The sequence below is a fragment of the Euprymna scolopes genome, chromosome 27, assembly GCF_053919585.1.
Source record: "Euprymna scolopes isolate OS-2025 chromosome 27, ASM5391958v1, whole genome shotgun sequence".
In the NCBI taxonomy this organism is placed as follows: Eukaryota; Metazoa; Mollusca; class Cephalopoda; order Sepiida; family Sepiolidae; genus Euprymna; species Euprymna scolopes.
Window position 1 is genome coordinate 1,518,495 of NC_136508.1, and position 25,277 is coordinate 1,543,771.

The 25,277-nt window shown below is 30.1% G+C and overlaps 1 protein-coding gene across 2 annotated transcripts in view; it reads right to left on the reverse strand.

Annotated features, from left to right (window-relative positions):
- The window catches only part of LOC145248787 (kin of IRRE-like protein 1), a 2,909,730-nt gene that overhangs the window by 1,180,334 nt on the left and 1,704,119 nt on the right, over positions 1-25,277 (reverse strand). The gene's annotated exons all lie outside the window — the stretch shown is intronic.

The window sequence follows — 25,277 nt, forward strand, 5'->3', positions numbered from 1 at the left end:
TGTCAGAGAATAAAATATTTAATTTCCGAGTCTAAATAATGTGTCAGAGAATAAAATGTTACATTTCCGAGTCTAAATAATTTGTCAGAGAATAAAATATTAAATTTCCGACTCTAAATAATTTGTCAGAGAATAAAATATTAAATTTCCGAGTCTTAATAATTTGTCAGAGAATAAAATATTAAATTTCCGAGTCTAAATAATTTGTCAGAGAATAAAATATTTAATTTCCGAGTCTAAATAATTTGTCAGAGAATAAAATATGAAATTTCCCAGTCTAAATAATTTGTCAGAGAATAAAATATTAAATCTCTGAGTCTAAATAATTTGTAAGAGAATAAAATATTTAATTTCCGAGTCTAAATAATTTGTCAGAGAATAAAATGTAAAATTTCCGAGTCTAAATAATGTGTCAGAGAATAAAATATTAAATTTCCGAGTCTAAATAATGTGTCAGAGACTAAAATATTTAATTTCCGAGTCTAAATAATTTGTCAGAGAATAAAATGTAAAATTTCCGAGTCTAAATAATTTGTCAGAGAATAAAATATTTTATTTCCGAGTCTAAATAATTTGTCAGAGAATAAAATATTAAATTTCCGAGTCTAAATAATTTGTCAGAGAATAAAATATTAAATTTCCGAGTCTAAATAATTTGTCAGAGAATAAAATATTAGATTTCCGAGTCTAAATAATTTGTCAGAGAATAAAATATTAAATTTCCGAGTCTAAATAATTTGTCAGAGAATAAAATATTAAATTTCCGAGTCTAAATAATTTGTCAGAGAAGCAAATATTTAATTTCCGAGTCTAAATAATTTGTCAGAGAAAAAAATGTTACATTTCCGAGTCTAAATAATTTGTCAGAGAATAAAATATTAAATTTCCGAGTCTAAATAATTTGTCAGAGAATAAAATATTACATTTCCGAGTCTAAATAATTTGTCAGAGAATAAAATATAAAATTTCCGAGTCTAAATAATTTGTCAGAGAATAAAATATTAAATTTCCGAGTCTAAATAATTTGTCAGACAATAAAATATTTAATTTCCGAGTCTAAATAATTTGTCAGAGAATAAAATATTTAATTTCCGAGTCTAAATAATTTGTCAGAGAATAAAATGTTACATTTCCGAGTCTAAATAATTTGTCAGAGAATAAAATATTAAATTTCCGAGTCTAAATAATTTGTCAGAGAATAAAACCTTAAATTTCCGAGTCTAAATACTTTGTCAGAGAATAAAATATTAGATTTCCGAGTCTAAATAATTTGTCAGACAATAAAATATTTAATTTCCGAGTCTAAATAATTTGTCAGAGAATAAATTATTAAATTTCCGAGTCTAAATAATTTGTCAGAGAATAAAACCTTAAATTTCCGAGTCTAAATAATTTGTCAGAGAATAAAATATTAGATTTCCGAGTCTAAATAATTTGTCAGACAATAAAATATTTAATTTCCGAGTCTAAATAATTTGTCAGAGAATAAAATATTAAATTTGCGAGTCTAAATAATTTGTCAGAGAATAAAATATAAAATTTCCGAGTCTAAATAATTTGTCAGAGAATAAAATATTAAATTTCCGAGTCTAAATAATTTGTCAGAGAATAAAATATTTAATTTCCGAGTCTAAATAATTTGTCAGAGAATAAAATGTTACATTTCCGAGTCTAAATAATTTGTCAGAGAATAAAATATTAAATTTCCGAGTCTAAATAATTTGTCAGAGAATAAAATATTTAATTTCCGAGTCTAAATAATGTGTCAGAGAATAAAATGTTACATTTCCGAGTCTAAATAATTTGTCAGAGAATAAAATATTAAATTTGCGAGTCTAAATAATTTGTCAGAGAATAAAATATAAAATTTCCGAGTCTAAATAATTTGTCAGAGAATAAAATATTAAATTTCCGAGTCTAAATAATGTGTCAGAGAATAAAATGTTACATTTCCGAGTCGAAATAATTTGTCAGAGAATAAAATATTAAATTTCCGAGTCTAAATAATTTGTCAGAGAATAAAATATTAAATTTCCGAGTCTTAATAATTTGTCAGTGAATAAAATATTAAATTTCCGACTCTAAATAATTTGTAAGAGAATAAAATATTAAATTTCCGAGTCTAAATAATTTGTCAGAGAATAAAATATTAAATTTCCGAGTCTAAATAATTTGTCAGAGAATAAAATATTAAATCTCTGAGTCTAAATAATTTGTCAGAGAATAAAATATTTAATTTCCGAGTCTAAATAATTTGTCAGAGAATAAAATGTAAAATTTCCGAGTCTAAATAATTTGTCAGAGAATAAAATATTAAATTTCCGAGTCTAAATAATGTGTCAGAGAATAAAATATTTAATTTCCGAGTCTAAATAATTTGTCAGAGAATAAAATGTTACATTTCCGAGTCTAAATAATTTGTCAGAGAATAAAATATTTAATTTCCGAGTCTAAATAATTTGTCAGAGAATAAAATATCAAATTTCCGAGTCTAAATAATTTGTCAGAGAATAAAATATTAAATTTCCGAGTCTAAATAATTTGTCAGAGGATAAAATATTAGATTTCCGAGTCTAAATAATTTGTCAGAGAATAAAATATTAGATTTCCGAGTCTAAATAATTTGTCAGACAATAAAATATTTAATTTCCGAGTCTAAATAATTCGTCAGAGAATAAAATATTAAATTTGCGAGTCTAAATAATTTGTCAGAGAATAAAATATTAAATTTCCGAGTCTAAATAATTTGTCAGAGAATAAAATATTAAATTTCCGAGTCTAAATAATTTGTCTGAGAATAAAATATTAAATTTCCGAGTCTTAATAATTTGTCAGAGAATAAAATATTAAATTTCGGAGTCTAAATAATTTGTCAGAGAATAAAACATTAAATTTCCGAGTCTAAATAATTTTTCAGAGAATAAAATATTAAATTTCCGAGTCTAAATAATTTGTCAGGGAATAAAATATTACATTTCCGAGTCTAAATAATTTGTCAGAGAATAAAATATTAAATTTCCGAGTCTAAATAATACGTCAGACAATAAAACATTGAATTTCCGAGTCTAAATAATTTGTCAGAGAATAAAATATTAAATTTCCGAGTCTAAATAATTTGTCAGAGAATAAGATATTAAATTTCCGAGTGAAAATAATTTGTCAGAGAATAAAACATTACATTTCCGAGTCTAAATAATTTGTCAGAGAATAAAATATTAAATTTCCGAGTCTAAATAATTTGTCAGAGAATAAAACATTAAATTTCCGAGTCTAAATAATTTGTCAGAGAATAAAATATTACATTTCCGAGTCTAAATAATTTGTCAGAGAAGCAAATATTTAATTTCCGAGTCTAAATAATTTGTCAGAGAAAAAAATGTTACATTTCCGAGTCTAAATAATTTGTCAGAGAATAAAATATTAAATTTCCGAGTCTAAATAATTTGTCAGAGAATAAAATATTAAATTTCCGAGTCTAAATAATTTGTCAGAGAATAAAATATTAAATTTCCGAGTCTAAATAATTTGTCAGAGGATAAAATATTAGATTTCCGAGTCTAAATAATTTGTCAGAGAATAAAATATTAGATTTCCGAGTCTAAATAATTTGTCAGACAATAAAATATTTAATTTCCGAGTCTAAATAATTCGTCAGAGAATAAAATATTAAATTTGCGAGTCTAAATAATTTGTCAGAGAATAAAATATTAAATTTCCGAGTCTAAATAATTTGTCAGAGAATAAAATATTAAATTTCCGAGTCTAAATAATTTGTCAGAGAATAAAATATTTAATTTCCGAGTCTAAATAATTTGTCAGAGAATAAAATGTTACATTTCCGAGTCTAAATAATTTGTCAGAGAATAAAATATAAAATTTCCGAGTCTAAATAATTTGTCAGAGAATGAAATATTACATTTCCGAGTCTAAATAATTTGTCAGAGAATAAAATATTAAATTTCCGAGTCTAAATAATTTGTCAGAGAATAAAATATTAAATTTCCGAGTCTAAATAATTTGTCAGAGAATAAAATATTTAATTTCCGAGTCTAAATAATGTGTCAGAGAATAAAATGTTACATTTCCGAGTCTAAATAATTTGTCAGAGAATAAAATATTAAATTTCCGACTCTAAATAATTTGTCAGAGAATAAAATATTAAATTTCCGAGTCTTAATAATTTGTCAGAGAATAAAATATTAAATTTCCGAGTCTAAATAATTTGTCAGAGAATAAAATATTTAATTTCCGAGTCTAAATAATTTGTCAGAGAATAAAATATGAAATTTCCCAGTCTAAATAATTTGTCAGAGAATAAAATATTAAATCTCTGAGTCTAAATAATTTGTAAGAGAATAAAATATTTAATTTCCGAGTCTAAATAATTTGTCAGAGAATAAAATGTAAAATTTCCGAGTCTAAATAATGTGTCAGAGAATAAAATATTAAATTTCCGAGTCTAAATAATGTGTCAGAGACTAAAATATTTAATTTCCGAGTCTAAATAATTTGTCAGAGAATAAAATGTAAAATTTCCGAGTCTAAATAATTTGTCAGAGAATAAAATATTTTATTTCCGAGTCTAAATAATTTGTCAGAGAATAAAATATTAAATTTCCGAGTCTAAATAATTTGTCAGAGAATAAAATATTAAATTTCCGAGTCTAAATAATTTGTCAGAGAATAAAATATTAGATTTCCGAGTCTAAATAATTTGTCAGAGAATAAAATATTAAATTTCCGAGTCTAAATAATTTGTCAGAGAATAAAATATTAAATTTCCGAGTCTAAATAATTTGTCAGAGAAGCAAATATTTAATTTCCGAGTCTAAATAATTTGTCAGAGAAAAAAATGTTACATTTCCGAGTCTAAATAATTTGTCAGAGAATAAAATATTAAATTTCCGAGTCTAAATAATTTGTCAGAGAATAAAATATTACATTTCCGAGTCTAAATAATTTGTCAGAGAATAAAATATAAAATTTCCGAGTCTAAATAATTTGTCAGAGAATAAAATATTAAATTTCCGAGTCTAAATAATTTGTCAGACAATAAAATATTTAATTTCCGAGTCTAAATAATTTGTCAGAGAATAAAATATTTAATTTCCGAGTCTAAATAATTTGTCAGAGAATAAAATGTTACATTTCCGAGTCTAAATAATTTGTCAGAGAATAAAATATTAAATTTCCGAGTCTAAATAATTTGTCAGAGAATAAAACCTTAAATTTCCGAGTCTAAATACTTTGTCAGAGAATAAAATATTAGATTTCCGAGTCTAAATAATTTGTCAGACAATAAAATATTTAATTTCCGAGTCTAAATAATTTGTCAGAGAATAAAATATTAAATTTCCGAGTCTAAATAATTTGTCAGAGAATAAAACCTTAAATTTCCGAGTCTAAATAATTTGTCAGAGAATAAAATATTAGATTTCCGAGTCTAAATAATTTGTCAGACAATAAAATATTTAATTTCCGAGTCTAAATAATTTGTCAGAGAATAAAATATTAAATTTGCGAGTCTAAATAATTTGTCAGAGAATAAAATATTAAATTTCCGAGTCTAAATAATTTGTCAGAGAATAAAATATTAAATTTCCGAGTCTAAATAATTTGTCAGAGAATAAAATATTTAATTTCCGAGTCTAAATAATTTGTCAGAGAATAAAATGTTACATTTCCGAGTCTAAATAATGTGTCAGAGAATAAAATGTTACATTTCCGAGTCTAAATAATTTGTCAGAGAATAAAATATTAAATTTGCGAGTCTAAATAATTTGTCAGAGAATAAAATATAAAATTTCCGAGTCTAAATAATTTGTCAGAGAATAAAATATTAAATTTCCGAGTCTAAATAATGTGTCAGAGAATAAAATGTTACATTTCCGAGTCGAAATAATTTGTCAGAGAATAAAATATTAAATTTCCGAGTCTAAATAATTTGTCAGAGAATAAAATATTAAATTTCCGAGTCTTAATAATTTGTCAGTGAATAAAATATTAAATTTCCGACTCTAAATAATTTGTAAGAGAATAAAATATTAAATTTCCGAGTCTAAATAATTTGTCAGAAAATAAAATATTAAATTTCCGAGTCTAAATAATTTGTCAGAGAATAAAATATTAAATCTCTGAGTCTAAATAATTTGTCAGAGAATAAAATATTTAATTTCCGAGTCTAAATAATTTGTCAGAGAATAAAATGTAAAATTTCCGAGTCTAAATAATTTGTCAGAGAATAAAATATTAAATTTCCGAGTCTAAATAATGTGTCAGAGAATAAAATATTTAATTTCCGAGTCTAAATAATTTGTCAGAGAATAAAATGTTACATTTCCGAGTCTAAATAATTTGTCAGAGAATAAAATATTTAATTTCCGAGTCTAAATAATTTGTCAGAGAATAAAATATCAAATTTCCGAGTCTAAATAATTTGTCAGAGAATAAAATATTAAATTTCCGAGTCTAAATAATTTGTCAGAGAATAAAATATTAAATTTCCGAGTCTAAATAATTTGTCAGAGAATAAAATATTAAATTTCCGAGTCTAAATAATTTGTCAGAGAATAAATTATTAAATTTCCGAGTCTAAATAATTTGTCAGAGAATAAAATATTAAATTTCCGAGTCTAAATAATGTGTCAGAGAATAAAATGTTACATTTCCGAGTCGAAATAATTTGTCAGAGAATAAAATATTAAATTTCCGAGTCTAAATAATTTGTCAGAGAATAAAATATTAAATTTCCGAGTCTTAATAATTTGTCAGAGAATAAAATATTAAATTTCCGACTCTAAATAATTTGTAAGAGAATAAAATATTAAATTTCCGAGTCTAAATAATTTGTCAGAGAATAAAATATTAAATTTCCCAGTCTAAATAATTTGTCAGAGAATAAAATATTAAATCTCTGAGTCTAAATAATTTGTCAGAGAATAAAATATTTAATTTCCGAGTCTAAATAATTTGTCAGAGAATAAAATGTAAAATTTCCGAGTCTAAATAATTTGTCAGAGAATAAAATATTAAATTTCCGAGTCTAAATAATGTGTCAGAGAATAAAATATTTAATTTCCGAGTCTAAATAATTTGTCAGAGAATAAAATGTTACATTTCCGAGTCTAAATAATTTGTCAGAGAATAAAATATTTAATTTCCGAGTCTAAATAATTTGTCAGAGAATAAAATATCAAATTTCCGAGTCTAAATAATTTGTCAGAGAATAAAATATTAAATTTCCGAGTCTAAATAATTTGTCAGAGAATAAAATATTAAATTTCCGAGTCTAAATAATTTGTCAGAGAATAAAATATTAAATTTCCGAGTCTAAATAATTTGTCAGAGAATAAATTATTAAATTTCCGAGTCTAAATAATTTGTCTGAGAATAAAATATTAAATTTCCGAGTCTTAATAATTTGTCAGAGAATAAAATATTAAATTTCGGAGTCTAAATAATTTGTCAGAGAATAAAACATTAAATTTCCGAGTCTAAATAATTTTTCAGAGAATAAAATATTAAATTTCCGAGTCTAAATAATTTGTCAGGGAATAAAATATTACATTTCCGAGTCTAAATAATTTGTCAGAGAATAAAATATTAAATTTCCGACTCTAAATAATATGTCAGACAATAAAACATTGAATTTCCGAGTCTAAATAATTTGTCAGAGAATAAAATATTAAATTTCCGAGTCTAAATAATTTGTCAGAGAATAAAATATTAAATTTCCGAGTGAAAATAATTTGTCAGAGAATAAAACATTACATTTCCGAGTCTAAATAATATGTCAGAGAATAAAATAATAAATTTCCGAGTCTAAATAATTTGTCAGAGAATAAAACATTAAATTTCCGAGTCTAAATAATTTGTCAGAGAATAAAATATTACATTTCCGAGTCTAAATAATTTGTCAGAGAAGCAAATATTTAATTTCCGAGTCTAAATAATTTGTCAGAGAAAAAAATGTTACATTTCCGAGTCTAAATAATTTGTCAGAGAATAAAATATTAAATTTCCGAGTCTAAATAATTTGTCAGAGAATAAAATATTAAATTTCCGAGTCTAAATAATTTGTCAGAGAATAAAATATTAAATTTCCGAGTCTAAATAATTTGTCAGAGGATAAAATATTACATTTCCGAGTCTAAATAATTTGTCAGACAATAAAATATTTAATTTCCGAGTCTAAATAATTTGCCAGAGAATAAAATATTAAATTTGCGAGTCTAAATAATTTGTCAGAGAGTAAAATATTAAATTTCCGAGTCTAAATAATTTGTCAGAGAATAAAATATTAAATTTCCGAGTCTAAATAATTTGTCAGAGAATAAAATGTTACATTTCCGAGTCTAAATAATTTGTCAGAGAATAAAATGTTACATTTCCGAGTCTAAATAATTTGTCAGAGAATAAAATATTAAATTTCCGAGTCTAAATAATTTGTCAGAGAATGAAATATTACATTTCCGAGTCTAAATAATTTGTCAGAGAATAAAATATTAAATTTCCGAGTCTTAATAATTTGTCAGAGAATAAAATATTAAATTTCCGAGTCTTAATAATTTGTCAGAGAATAAAACATTAAATTTCCGAGTCTAAATAATTTGTCAGAGAATAAAATATTAAATTTTCGAGTCTAAATAATTTGTCAGAGAATAAAATATTAAATTTCCGAGTCTAAATAATTTGTCAGAGAATAAAATATTAAATTTGCGAGTCTAAATAATTGGTCAGAGAATAAAATATTAAATTTCCGAGTCTAAATAATTTGTCAGAGAAAAAAATATTAAATTTCCGAGTCTAAATAATTTGTCAGAGAATAAAATATTTAATTTCCGAGTCTAAATAATTTGTCAGAGAATAAAATGTTACATTTCCGAGTCTAAATAATTTGTCAGAGAATAAAATATGAAATTTCCCAGTCTAAATAATTTGTCAGAGAATAAAATATTTAATTTCCGAGTCTAAATAATGTGTCAGAGAATAAAATGTTACATTTCCGAGTCTAAATAATTTGTCAGAGAATAAAATATTAAATTTCCGAGTCTAAATAATTTGTCAGAGAATAAAATATTAAATTTCCGAGTCTTAATAATTTGTCAGAGAATAAAATATTAAATTTCCGAGTCTAAATAATTTGTCAGAGAATAAAATATTAAATTTCCGAGTCTAAATAATTTGTCAGAGAATAAAATATGAAATTTCCCAGTCTAAATAATTTGTCAGAGAATAAAATATTAAATTTCCGAGTCTAAATAATTTGTCAGAGAATAAAATATTAAATTTCCGAGTCTAAATAATTTGTCAGAGAAGCAAATATTAAATTTCCGAGTCTAAATAATTTGTCAGAGAAAAAAATGTTAAATTTCCGAGTCTAAATAATTTGTCAGAGAATAAAATATTAAATTTCCGAGTCTAAATAATTTGTCAGAGAATAAAATATTAGATTTCCGAGTCTAAATAATTTGTCAGACAATAAAATATTAAATTTCCGAGTCTAAATAATTTGTCAGAGAATAAAATATTAGATTTCCGAGTCTAAATAATTTGTCAGAGAGTAAAATATTAAATTTCCGAGTCTAAATAATTTGTCAGAGAATAAAATATTAAATTTCCGAGTCTAAATAATTTGTCAGAGAATAAAATATTAAATTTCCGAGTCTAAATAATGTGTCAGAGAATAAAATATTTAATTTCCGAGTCTAAATAATTTGTCAGAGAATAAAATGTTACATTTCCGAGTCTAAATAATTTGTCAGAGAATAAAATATTTAATTTCCGAGTCTAAATAATTTGTCAGAGAATAAAATATCAAATTTCCGAGTCTAAATAATTTGTCAGAGAATAAAATATTAAATTTCCGAGTCTAAATAATTTGTCAGAGAATAAAATATTAAATTTCCGAGTCTAAATAATTTGTCAGAGAATAAAATATTAAATTTCCGAGTCTAAATAATTTGTCAGAGAATAAATTATTAAATTTCCGAGTCTAAATAATTTGTCTGAGAATAAAATATTAAATTTCCGAGTCTTAATAATTTGTCAGAGAATAAAATATTAAATTTCGGAGTCTAAATAATTTGTCAGAGAATAAAACATTAAATTTCCGAGTCTAAATAATTTTTCAGAGAATAAAATATTAAATTTCCGAGTCTAAATAATTTGTCAGGGAATAAAATATTACATTTCCGAGTCTAAATAATTTGTCAGAGAATAAAATATTAAATTTCCGACTCTAAATAATATGTCAGACAATAAAACATTGAATTTCCGAGTCTAAATAATTTGTCAGAGAATAAAATATTAAATTTCCGAGTCTAAATAATTTGTCAGAGAATAAAATATTAAATTTCCAGGTGAAAATAATTTGTCAGAGAATAAAACATTACATTTCCGAGTCTAAATAATTTGTCAGAGAATAAAATAATAAATTTCCGAGTCTAAATAATTTGTCAGAGAATAAAACATTAAATTTCCGAGTCTAAATAATTTGTCAGAGAATAAAATATTACATTTCCGAGTCTAAATAATTTGTCAGAGAAGCAAATATTTAATTTCCGAGTCTAAATAATTTGTCAGAGAAAAAAATGTTACATTTCCGAGTCTAAATAATTTGTCAGAGAATAAAATATTAAATTTCCGAGTCTAAATAATTTGTCAGAGAATAAAATATTAAATTTCCGAGTCTAAATAATTTGTCAGAGAATAAAATATTAAATTTCCGAGTCTAAATAATTTGTCAGAGGATAAAATATTACATTTCCGAGTCTAAATAATTTGTCAGACAATAAAATATTTAATTTCCGAGTCTAAATAATTTGCCAGAGAATAAAATATTAAATTTGCGAGTCTAAATAATTTGTCAGAGAGTAAAATATTAAATTTCCGAGTCTAAATAATTTGTCAGAGAATAAAATATTAAATTTCCGAGTCTAAATAATTTGTCAGAGAATAAAATGTTACATTTCCGAGTCTAAATAATTTGTCAGAGAATAAAATGTTACATTTCCGAGTCTAAATAATTTGTCAGAGAATAAAACATTAAAATTCCGAGTCTAAATAATTTGTCAGAGAATGAAATATTACATTTCCGAGTCTAAATAATTTGTCAGAGAATAAAATATTAAATTTCCGAGTCTTAATAATTTGTCAGAGAATAAAATATTAAATTTCCGAGTCTTAATAATTTGTCAGAGAATAAAACATTAAATTTCCGAGTCTAAATAATTTGTCAGAGAATAAAATATTAAATTTTCGAGTCTAAATAATTTGTCAGAGAATAAAATATTAAATTTCCGAGTCTAAATAATTTGTCAGAGAATAAAATATTAAATTTGCGAGTCTAAATAATTGGTCAGAGAATAAAATATTAAATTTCCGAGTCTAAATAATTTGTCAGAGAATAAAATATTAAATTTCCGAGTCTAAATAATTTGTCAGAGAATAAAATATTTAATTTCCGAGTCTAAATAATTTGTCAGAGAATAAAATGTTACATTTCCGAGTCTAAATAATTTGTCAGAGAATAAAATATGAAATTTCCCAGTCTAAATAATTTGTCAGAGAATAAAATATTTAATTTCCGAGTCTAAATAATGTGTCAGAGAATAAAATGTTACATTTCCGAGTCTAAATAATTTGTCAGAGAATAAAATATTAAATTTCCGAGTCTAAATAATTTGTCAGAGAATAAAATATTAAATTTCCGAGTCTTAATAATTTGTCAGAGAATAAAATATTAAATTTCCGAGTCTAAATAATTTGTCAGAGAATAAAATATTAAATTTCCGAGTCTAAATAATTTGTCAGAGAATAAAATATGAAATTTCCCAGTCTAAATAATTTGTCAGAGAATAAAATATTAAATTTCCGAGTCTAAATAATTTGTCAGAGAATAAAATATTAAATTTCCGAGTCTAAATAATTTGTCAGAGAAGCAAATATTAAATTTCCGAGTCTAAATAATTTGTCAGAGAAAAAAATGTTAAATTTCCGAGTCTAAATAATTTGTCAGAGAATAAAATATTAAATTTCCGAGTCTAAATAATTTGTCAGAGAATAAAATATTAGATTTCCGAGTCTAAATAATTTGTCAGACAATAAAATATTAAATTTCCGAGTCTAAATAATTTGTCAGAGAATAAAATATTAGATTTCCGAGTCTAAATAATTTGTCAGAGAGTAAAATATTAAATTTCCGAGTCTAAATAATTTGTCAGAGAATAAAATATTAAATTTCCGAGTCTAAATAATTTGTCAGAGAATAAAATGTTACATTTCCGAGTCTAAATAATTTGTCAGAGAATAAAATGTTACATTTCCGAGTCTAAATAATTTGTCAGAGAATAAAATATAAAATTTCCGAGTCTAAATAATTTGGCAGAGAATGAAATATTACATTTCCGAGTCTAAATAATTTGTCAGAGAATAAAATATTAAATTTCCGAGTCTAAATAATTTGTCAGAGAATAAACTATTAAATTTCCGAGTCTTAATAATTTGTCAGAGAATAAAACATTAAATTTCCGAGTCTAAATAATTTGTCAGAGAATAAAATATTAAATTTTCGAGTCTAAATAATTTGTCAGAGAATAAAATATTAAATTTCCGAGTCTAAATAATTTGTCAGAGAATAAAATATTAAATTTCCGAGTCTAAATAATTTGTCAGAGAATAAAATATTAAATTTCCGAGTCTAAATAATTTGTCAGAGAATAAAATATTAAATTTCCGAGTCTAAATAATTTGTCAGAGAATAAAATATTAAATTTCCGAGTCTAAATAATTTGTCAGAGAATAAAATATTAAATTTCCGAGTCTAAATAATTTGTCAGAGAATAAAATATTAAATTTCCGAGTCTAAATAATTTGTCAGAGAATAAAACATTAAAATTCCGAGTCTAAATAACTTGTAAGAAAATAAAATATTACATTTCCGAGTCTAAATAATTTGTCAGAGAATAAAATATTAAATTTCCGAGTCTAAATAATTTGTCAGAGAATAAAATATTACACCTCCGAATCTAAATTGTGGTTAACATTTTTTTTCCATACACATAACGGCCATTTTTTTTAGATTTGCCGTTTTCAGTTTTTTTATTTTTGTGTTTTTTTTGTTTTGTTAGGCAGAGAAGCAGAATATTCCTTTTGGCAATAACGAGTACAGCGTCTTAAAATATATGTCCATAAAAGGAGTTACAAAATATAAAATTAAATACTTTACATTTACAGATATGGAGTCAATTTATCAAATAAATGTACAAGCAGATCCCAAAACAACAGAAATTATTCGAATTATCAAATGTGTGGCAAAACTTGTCAAACAGAAGTACGTGCTTCCAAATGCAGATTCCAATGTCATTGAGACTTTCAGCTAGGATCCTGTTATATCGCAAGATCCCCACACAGTTACATAAACGAAGCACGGAACGAGGAGGAACTATGGAACAACAATGGCGGTGCGGAGACAAATGTTGTTTGTCGGCAAAATGTTCAGAGCCGTATTAAACACACATCGGGGTGTCAAAACACATCCACTCCCACACCCACATCAACAGCATAACCCGCAAATCATCCGGGTGGAAAACACATTAACGGCATCAACTAAATTAGGAGTAGAAATATTAATAATACACCTGACAACCCCTTTTACATGCACTCCAAACATAAATAGTTAGGTCACGGAGTACGGTCGCGACGTAATTCCTACATAAGCTGATTCGCAATGTTTACAGCTTTGAAGGGATATATACAACTGAATATACCTCCAAATAAGCGAATCCCTGATGTGTGGTTAATTACGGAAAACTAACACAAATAAAAAATACGACAGCCATTTTTGCCTCGGAGCCGCTATGTCCCCTACTACGTCCGCGCTCGCTGTATAAATAAGCCGACCGTCAAAGAAAAAAGTCAGTTACCGGCAGATTGCCATCCAGAGCGGCTCGCCTCGCTGACGGTATCAGCAGCAGCAGCAGCCACGCCAGTTCTCTTCGGTTCTTTCCAGCAGCAGCAGCCGTTCCCCTCAGCTCTTTCCAGCAGCAGCAGCAGCCACAGCCGTTCCCCTCAGCGCTTTCTAGCAGCGGCAGCAGCAGCCACAGCCGTTCCCCTCAGCTCTTTCCAGCAGCAGCAGCCGTTCCCCTCGGCTCTTTCCAGTAGCAGCAGCCACAGCCGATCCTGTCAACTCTTTGCAGCAGCAGCAGCGGCAGCTCCCCTCTCGGCGACAGCAATTGATTCAAAAGTGCTTGGTCACCTATCACTGTTTGTTCCCTGAGGCCTACCACCAGAGGACTCCAACCTACCATAACACCTGGATCCCTATTCCGGCCTTCCTGACGCCTAGTAGATCGTGTATACCAATTCACCTTAACCCTCAATAAAGGTTTGAACTGAATTACTTCGTTTGTTCTCCTTGCTTCCATACGCTCGTATTATTATGTAACAATCCGGACGATGGGGTTACTTTTAGACATCATACAAACATAAGTAGGAGTATGAAAATTGAATTATTATTATTATTATTATTATTATTATTATTATTATTATTATTATTATTGAAATTAGGCACAGTCGGGTATACGAAATTTTAAACTATATTTTACATGAAAACATCAGCTTTTAGTAAATAATAAGGACTATACGACTTTATTGCGGATTGACGAATTTGCAAAAAAAAGCATAACGGGAAAGCAAATAAAATTTAAAGGCGAACTAATAGCGACAATCACTAAATATTGAATACTCAATCCATTATATTATCCTTTTCAGTCTACGCCCCCTTAATTACGCTGGCTTCCATCTTATCACGCAATTACTTATAACGTCACCAACTAACTTTCGGAAGAACCCCCCCCCATCCGCTTTTCTTTTATGTCGTAAGTTTCTTAAAACGTGACTAGCTAAAGTTCAGAATAAAATCACGCTTTTCTTTTAACGGTTAATTAAAAAAAAAAATCCGAACGCTGTTATCTTAAATTCCTCATTTCAGTTTACATTTTGGAGACGGACGTGTTTTTGTTGAGATAAGTGATTTCAATTTTAATCATACATTTTATTTTTAGATTCAAATATTAATAACTCCATTTTATTTCAGTATTTAATTTATGTATTTCTGTTTTATTAAATGCTAGCTTTTTTTCTCGACCATAAATGTTTATTTATCTACCAAGTTGATTGCAAAAATAGATTACGAATTTGTACTCATTCTTAGTTCGTGAGAGGGGAATCTATCACCATACTTTCCCTTAAACACGTCTGTTGGACTTTTATTAAGTAGAATACTTAATAATTTTTTTTTTTTAATGGAGAGTAGAAAACGCATTGTGGATGCGTTATCGGCAGCTCCTGTTACTCTCGCTTCTTCTTATTTGTCCCTCAGTCCTCATTTTTAAATGAGTGATTTTTCTGACAAAGGGAGAAGAAAAAGCTGTTTTCTAGGTTGGCAGTATTTTGCGTGAACAGTTGACAGAGATGGCGGAAATTTTCTGTTTCTATGTTTATCCTTGTAGCCATGTCACTAGTAAGGGTGCTGGAGGTAAACGTTTTGTCTGGGCTGACGTTATCCGCCTGATAGTCAGGGACCCGTACCTTGGATTAACCACTAAGGAGGCTGTCCTATCAGCAGGTGCAAAGTACTGGGGCTGCTGTATTGCCATTTGGTGAATGGATTCTGGACCATGCAGTAGCTTCTGGTGGGGCCTCTCGATGCCATACTAGTGGGTAATTGTTACGGCTTTACCTTATCATTAGCTACAAATAAAAAACAAAAATTCTTCGTTTCTTTTTCTCTCTTAGTTTCCCCTCTCTGTCCTGCTCTAAGTAAATCTGACGACCTAGTCCACAAATTCCAAAATTTCATCATGACAAGTTTCAATAAAAAATATACGATTAAACCCGGTTCTCCAACTTCGAACGTAGACCCCTACTACCATGTCTCCTTCTCCAACATCAGGGGTCTACGTTCTAACCTTCCAGAGGTTGAAACCCAATTACAGGAGACTAAACCAGACTTTTTATTTTTAAGTGAAATTGGCATTGGACAGGCTATTTCCCTAGAAGAGTTCGCAATTAAAGGATGCTCTAACTTAACTTCTAAATCTGACCCCCAAGATCGCCATGGGCATGGAATATGTGCCTATATTAAAGATAGCTTTCCATGTGGGAGGGACATCTCCAGGGAAGATCCTAACTTACCCTATATGTGCTTCCGGGTTGCATTAGCTCACACTACAGCATTTATATTTACTCTCTATCGCCCCCATAACAGCGGAGTTACTATCTTTCAAAGCATATCTGAGAAAATTGACCAAGTCCTATCTGCTTATCCTTCAGCTAACATTCACGTATGTGGTGACTTCAATGTTCACAACGTCGAATGGTTGACCTACTCTAACAAGACCGATGATGAAGGGAGGTTCTGTCATGATTTCTCCATTGCCTATGACCTCACTCAGATTGTTCAGGAACCCACCCGTGTGCCCGACAATGACGGCCAGTATGCGAGCCTACTAGACCTTTTTCTCACAACTTGCCCTGAACTATGTTCAGTTTCTGTTCTGTCGCCTCTTGGATCTTCCGACCACTCTGTTGTATCAATTAAGATAAAAATGAAATGTAATAAGTCCCCAGACGTACCTCTCCATCGTACAGTATATCGATACACTAAGGCTGATTGGGATAGCTTCCGTACATTTATATCTGATCTACCTCTGCATTCCATGTTTAAAAAGGATGTGTCCTCTATAGTATTAGACCTGACAGAATGGTTAATTGTAGGTATTGACCGTTTCATACCCTCGAAAAAGTTTCAGCAAAAACCTAACAGCCAGCCATGGTTCTCTCCAGAATGTGCTGCTGCCATTGCGCACAGAAATCACTTTTCCACTGTTTCCAACGTAATAGATGTATGAAAACTAAAGCCGCTTTCAGGACTGCCAGCAACCATTGTAAGAAAGTAATAAAGAATGCAAGAGAGTTGTATGCTCAATCTGTTAAGTCCAAAGTAGCTGAACAGCGGCTTGGTTCCCACCAGTTTTGGCAAATAGCAAACAGAATCCTGAACAGAAGCGTGTGCTCCATCCCAACTATTATCAATGAACCTGAGGTAATCTCGTCAGCATCAGACAAAGCCAAACTCTTTGTCAAGAACTTTGCAGCTAATTCTACCCTTTGCGATCAAGGCCGCCAACCCCCAATATTTCCTCCTGTATCAGAAAACACGCTATACACTGTATATCTGTACGTGATGTTGCCAAGCTAATCAAAAACCTTGATTCCAGTAAAGCAACTGGCCCTGACGGTATTCCAATTATAGTACTCAAAAAACTTCAACCTGAACTAGCGCCCATACTTACAAAACTGTTTAAACGTTGTCTTAAGGAGAATAGTTTCCCATCTCCCTGGAAAATTTCATCAGTATGCCCTGTATTTAAGAATTCAGGCCAATAAGTCTCCTGTGCGTCATGAGTAAGTTGCTGGAATCTGTGTTAAATACAGAAGTAATCAACCATCTCAACAAAAATAACCTTCTTAGTGACACTCAATATGGTTTTCGTTCTGCTAGATCTACAGCAGATGTGCTTACAGTTATATCTCATAGGATTAGCAAATCTCTCGATGGAGGCAACCTTTCTAGGGCAATTGCTCTTGACATATCTAAGGCCTTTGATAGGGTATGGCATAAAGGTTTTCTTCATAAGATCTCTAGCTATGGTATTGCTGGAAATGTCTTCTCAATTATTAAATCTTTTCTTTCTGATAGGTTCATAAGAGTAGTAGTTGAGGGGCAAAAATCAGAAGCTCACTGTATTAATGCCGGTGTCCCTCAGGGTTCCATCCTGGGCCCAACTCTTTTCCTGATCTACATTAATGATCTTCCAAATCACATCCTTACATCATTTGTAGACATTTATGCTGACGACACTACCATTTATGGTAGCACATCTAAGACAGTAAACGACCAAGTTCTCTCCAATTCTCTCTCCTCTGATCTTGAGTATGTAGTACAATGGGGTAAGGAGTGGCTGGTTACTTTTAATGCATCTAAAACCAAGCTTCTCTCTTTACATCATCAACATTCTGATCCACATCTGGCATCAATTGAAATGAATGGCTCTCGTCTTCAGGAGGCCTCTAGTTTTGACAAGCTTCTTGGCTTGACCATTACTCCTGATCTTAAATGGAACACATACATCAAATCTGTTGCCAAGGCCGCTGGAAAAATGGTGGGATCTTTCTATCGATCTGGTAGATATCTCACTGCTGATGCTATTCTCTATCTATATAAGAGCCAGGCACGTCCAAGGATGGAATACTGTTGCCACATCTGGGCAGGAGCTGCTAGAAAGGACTTGTCCTGCCTTGATAGAGTTCAAAATAGACTTTGTAGCCTCGTAGGAGATGTCATTTTCTCTTCGCTGCAACCTCTATCTCACAGAAGAAATGTTGCGAGTTTGTCTCTGATGTATCGTTATTTTCATAGAAAGTGTTCGACTGAGCTTCAATCTATGGTCCCCCCTCGCCAAACTTTCACAAGAAACACTCGTCTAGCTGTAAACACTATCAATAATTCCCCCCCCCACTCTTTATCTGTGCCTAAACCTTAACGTAGATTCCATGAACAAAGCTTCTTTCTTAGAACTGCACGCCTGTGGAATTGTCTTCCGTTTTCCTGCTTTCCGGCTGACTACAATATGGTTGTCTTCAAGTCTAACATAAATAAGTTCTTGATGAGCCGTTCCATATAAGTTATCAAATTTACCAAATTTTCATTACTAATGATTACTATATTGTCCAATTTCTACTGTACACTCTTTAATCCTTATCCCTGAGTGGCCTTCGGGCCTTGATAAGTGGTGACCCCCATTTAAAAAAAAAAAAAAAAAAATCACACTTCAAGGACAAACACGAAAACCAAATCTATTTGACCTGAATAACTCGAGATATTTACGGCGCGGTCAGGGGGCTGGAGAAATTTAATCAGCGAAATGATTTTTATATGCTATGAAACAAACGGAATGTTTTTATTGAATAATTGTATTGTCAAATAATTAGCTATGACCCTCTGAAAACGTTCATTATTTATCGAAGTATAGTGTTGGATAGAATCTGTAACCAATAAATCGATTGGAATTACTTTTCATGGCTGAAAATTTCCGTGATTGTCTTTCTAAGAGAATCAAATATAGATTTGTCAAAGGCGTTTCTATAACAGTCGACTTCGAGAATCCAACTAACATGCACATACATACATGATGATTGCAACGTCTTGTCAGACGAATGCCACTCCCTCAGGCACTGAAAGTTCATGAGCCGAAAATGACTGTCGGCAAAATTCACACGCTCAAACAGACATGACACTGAAGACGGTTACTAGTATGCATACATATATATATACATGCACACATACATACATATGATGATTGCAAAACGTCTTGTCAGACGAGTGCCACTCCCTCAAACACTTAATGTCCATGAGCCCAAAAATGACCTTTTTTTTTTCTTAGTCCTACTGGTGAATTCACACGCTCACGCAGGCATGATACTGAAGATGGTCATTGAGATCAATTATTACATGTTTCCAGCATTTCAAGCCTCCATGCGTCATAACTTTTCCATCGCCACAGGACCATTTTTATAGACAAATGCCTGAGGGAGTATCTATACACAGGTGATGTTACAGAGTCTTAGCTTTGTACGACAGCTAAGTCTCTCTCTCGGTTCAAAATGTTGAGATCCAGCAACAAGCAAGAGCAAGATAGCCAGCAACAAGTTAAACTGTAGACCAGCTTACTGCGGGTACTGGTCTCCCGCTTTATGGTTTTTTAAATCAGAGATTTGCTTCTCCTAGAAAGGTTGCCTTCACCACGGCTTATGGGAGCCCTCTCCACCCCAAAGCATATTACATATCTATTATATACAGTATATATATATATATATATATATATATATATATATCATACACATTACATATATTCTATATATTACATATCTATTCTATTACATGTATATTTTATACACTACATATATTTTATACACTACATATATTTTATATACGTTACTTCCATATTATCTATATATTTGAAGTGAGCTGCTCGCCGGACAAAACGACAAACAGCTCCTTAAAAATAATGTTTCATAAAGATTAATAAAAAACAAATATTCAGAAAAATTAATGAAAATAAATAATCAGACTTGGCTTATTAAAAGAAATGTAATTTTATTTACCCTTTTGTGTATCACACTCATGTGGTTTCTTTTGTGTCCGTAGAAAAGAAAGAAATCTTTACTGACTGGGTAAATACATATATACCCATACATACACACATATAACACATATATATGCATACATACATACACAATACATAATACACATACATATGCATACATAAGCATACACAAGCCGGTCAATGGCATACATACATATATATATATAAATGCAAATATACATATATACACATACACACATACATATCTGTAAACATACACACATATATACATATATAGATACACAATGCATACTACACATACATACATATACACGCACACGCATATAAAATACATACACACATATACATACATATACACATATTTACACATATGCACATATATATATACATACACTTACCTACATATACATACACATACACGAATATGCACTCATACACAAACATGCACATACATACGCATATACATGCATACATATATATATACATACACACATGCATATATACACATACACACACATGTATATATGCACATACACACACATGCATATATGCACATACACACTCATGCATATATACACATACATACAAACAATATATATATGTATATACATACACACGCATATATATACATACATATACACATATACATACATATACACATAGATATACACACATATACATACACCTGTACATGAACATACATACACCTATACATACATAATGATGGCAGACCAATTATTACATGCTTCCAGCATTTCAGGCCTACATGCGTTACAACTTTTCCATGGGTGAGGGAGTATCTATACACAGATGATGTTACAGAGTTTTAGCTTTGTACGACACCTAAATCTCTCTTTCGGTTCAAAATGTTGACATCCAGCAACAAGCAAGAGCAAGATAGCCAGCAACAAGTCAGATTGCAGACCAGTTTACTGCGGGTACTGGTCTCCCGCTTTATGTTTTTTTGTTGTTTTTTTTAAATCCTACATACATACGCACATACATACATGCTAGTAGCTGTGAGCAACAACTTTTAAAAACTGCTAAAAGTTTTGGATTTTGATTTTGATATCCAATGCTCTGTGGCTTTTTAGACAGTGTTTTTTGCATTGATTTTTCACAGCCTAAACAATCGCTTTATCAATCTATCTCTGAATATATGTGCATGTGTATATGTGTGTACGTGTGCGCGCGTGTTGTCATATGATGTGTGGTTTAAGGTTTTATTTGCTAGTAAGCACAGAAATGTAACAACACTAAGTTTGTATTTGGAAGTTAATAAGTCTTCAAATCTCTTAGGACTTTGCTTTGCAAATAACCAACATCCCAACGGCATAAATTGTTACAAAATCGTAGTTTAAATTCTTTACTTCGATTTTGTATGTCAGCAAATCGATCATTCATGGCATGCAAAATAGAACAAATATAGTTTAGATATCGAACTGAAACCATTTTGATTCAATTCCCAACCAAAATATTTCAAATCACATAATTTTCATCACCTAATACCGTCATTTTATTATTATTTTTTAAAGACCACTTTTACTGACAAATGCCACTAGTTTTTCGTCTGATGAACTTTGGTAAATCTTCCAACCACATTTCCCCTTCATTTATTTTTGTTTTTTTCGCGTTACTATAGTGCTCGTCTTACTTTCTACTATTCTTGGAGATGTTTACCTTATGTGAAAGTTGATTCTTTTTTTTGCACTTTTATTTCACAACACATTGTCTGATTTTTCAATTTCTCATATCTTCTCATGAACATTGTTTTAAGTTCGTTATTCGGTTGAACACATCAGCGTCTACAAACTAAAGAGAGATTGCCGTTTCTTTTTTGCTTTACTTTTAAACATATGATCATTTACATCTTCTCCTGCATATCATTTATTTGCATATTACTTATTAATTTCGGTCATTACGCGTTTGTAAATTATTATATACTAACACACTCCGCCCGCTATCGCTTCGAAATTTAATTTCTATTCGATACATAAAACTAACCGATAAGAAAAAGAAAAAACAAACTCCCTCTCCTTCCGTTCTGTTATGATAAAAGTATATTTTTGGGTCTATATTAAAAGTAAAATAAAATCTTTATTTTTATCAGATATTATTGACATTAATCTTTCTCGTTTTTGTTCATAAATTTAAATTTGCATAAGTAATTAGTCTTTCCTTTTTATTTAAATTATCAATTATTATGAAGATTAGGCCTACATTTAATTTGTCCATGAAAACATACGACAATACTCAGAATATTTATTGCTTTTTGCTTAATTCTCTTAATCAGTTCATGTGATGGCAACAACGTTAATTCAAGTTTATACTTTTCATCTTATGCTTATCATTAGTTTATGAAAGCTACATTCCAGAATATCAGATTCGTCTGAATAGTTTTTTCTTTACTGTTTCTTTTTCACTCCAAAGAAGGCACAGAGTCACTTAGTCGTAAGGGGCTACTATTTGGGACCAGCTTTGCAGAGATACTATGTAGGGAGTTGGGCAGCGAGATGTCTGTGCAAATTCAACTTGAATTTCTGAATATCAGTATAGTTAGGGAAGCACGAATCCGGGAGTGAGGATTTAAAAGTGCAGCAGTCTGAGGAGAAAAGCTATTCGAGTAAAAGGCTTTACAGCATCTAGGGATATTTACAATGTAAAGGTGGGATTTTGCTGCTTGACGGCTTTGTCGAAGATATCATCGTTGAGTGTGCTTTGAGTTCGTTGAAGCACTTGCCACTGAAATACTCGTAAAACAGGCACAAGGATAGTTTTCGGCGATTGGACGGAGGCTGGAATTTAGTTGATAGTACAGGATCTATCAAGTTAGTGACATCTGTTTGAACTCTGTCTAAGAGCGAGAAACTAGTGGCAGATGTTCAGACGTGGCAACAATATAGAATGCATGGGCGAACAGCAAACTTGTAGAGATACAAGTACGCTCAGATTTGAGTAATATTTTTAGTGACATCCCACCTTGCTCGCAACAGCCTTGGCAATTACCTCAATCTATTTGTTTACATTCATGTTGTTTGTGAATGTTTATTCTACAATATAGACATAATCTAAAGTAGTTTAAACCCTTACATCTTACGTTAATATTATCTTTGAATCTTAATACAATATACTGTATTTTTTACTTATGATTTCAAACCATTTCTTACAATTCAAATTGATACAAATTAAATCTGCTGCCCATGATGATACATAATTACATTAACGAAGGTTAGTATAAGGAGAACGACTTTAAACATTAGAAGTCAGAAGAACTTTTATTTAACTAAGATACTTAATATCTATAATTTCTATCTGTTTGTATCGACTGTAAATGTTTACACTGCAATTTATATCTATCAATTTAGACTTCATTTTTATAGCTTATAGCTTAATTGTCAGTTGTATTGAAATGTATGATCATAGGTTATATCTTAATTGTCAGTTGTATTGAAATGTATGATCATAGGTTATATTGTTACTCAATCTATATTGAATAGATATTCATCTTCTCCCTCTTGTTGACTTAAAGATGCAGCGTCTCTGGATTAAATTAAATATGAAATCCTAATATCAATAAAATATCGCTAAAATAGCACTAAATCCTCGATTCCAGTAAAGCAACTGGCCTTGATGCTATTCCTATTATAGTCCTCAAAAAGTTTCAATGTCACATATTTAAAAATTCAGGTGATCCCTCATCTTCCTCTCAATAAAGACCAATCAGTCTCCTGTGCGTCATGAGTAAGTTACTGAAATCTGTGTTAAATAGAGAAGTAGTCAATCATCTCAGCAAAAATAACCTCCTCAGTGACATGCAATATGGTTTCCGTTCTGCTAGATTTACAGCAGATTTGCTAACAGTTATCTCTCAAAGGATTAGGGAATCTATTTCTTCCTTTCTAGCGCAATTGCCCTTGACATATCCAAGGCCTTTGATAGGGTATGGCATAAAGGTCTGCTCAAAAAAATCTTCAGCTACAGTATAGCTGGAAATGACTTTTCAATTATTAAATCATTTCTCTCTGATAGGTTCATAAGAATAGTGGTTGATGAGCAGAAATCAGAAGCTCACAGTATTGTTGCTGGAGTCCCTCAGGAGTCTATCTTATCTTGATCACATCGTGCAATGGGGAAAGAAGTAGCTGGTTAATTTTAATGCATCTAAATCCAAGTTTCTATCTTTCTATCATCAACGCTCTGATCCCCGTCTGGCATCAATCGAAACAAATGGCTCTCGTCTTGGGGAGGCCCCATGTTTTGACCAGCTTCTAGGTCTGACCTTTACTCCTGATCTGAGATGGAGCATGTACATCAAATCCGTTGCCAAGGCTGCTGGGAAAATGATGAGATCGTTCTACAGCTCCAGTAGACCGATCTCACTGCTGATGCAATTCTCTACCTGTATAAGAGTCAAGTATGTCCAAGGGTAGAGTACTGTTGCCACATCTGGGCAGGAACTGCTAGAAGCAGTTTATCCTGCCTTGACAGAGTTAAAAATAGACCTCGTAGCTTAGTGGGGGATACCCTTTTCTCTTCCTTGCAGCCTCTCCCCACAGAAGAGACGCTGCGAGCCTGTCTGCTTTATCATTATTTTCATGGCAAGTGCTCGTCTGAGCTCCAATCTCTGGTCTCCCTGGCATGACTTTCATGAAAAACACTTCTCCAACTGAAACCACTATCAATAATCCCCTCCCACTCTTTATCTGTGCCTTAATCTAAATGTAGATTCTATGAATAAAGCTTCTTTCTTAGAAGTGCAGTGTACACTCATTAACCCTTACTATCGAGTGGCCTTGACAAGTGGTGATTCTTTTGTAAAAAAAAAAGAACCATACATTAACATTTTATTCTATTCTTTAACTCCTAATATATAAACAATATTTTAACCATATTTTAATTCCTCTTTTAAATTTAACTGTTGCAAATTTAAATCTTTGCACTCTAATGCTTTGTACTGACCCCTCCTCTTCCACTTACAATGAAATGGAAAGCATAGTAAATTCTTTTTCAAGTCTTTTGAGGCGTTTAAACCTTTTAGTACATATA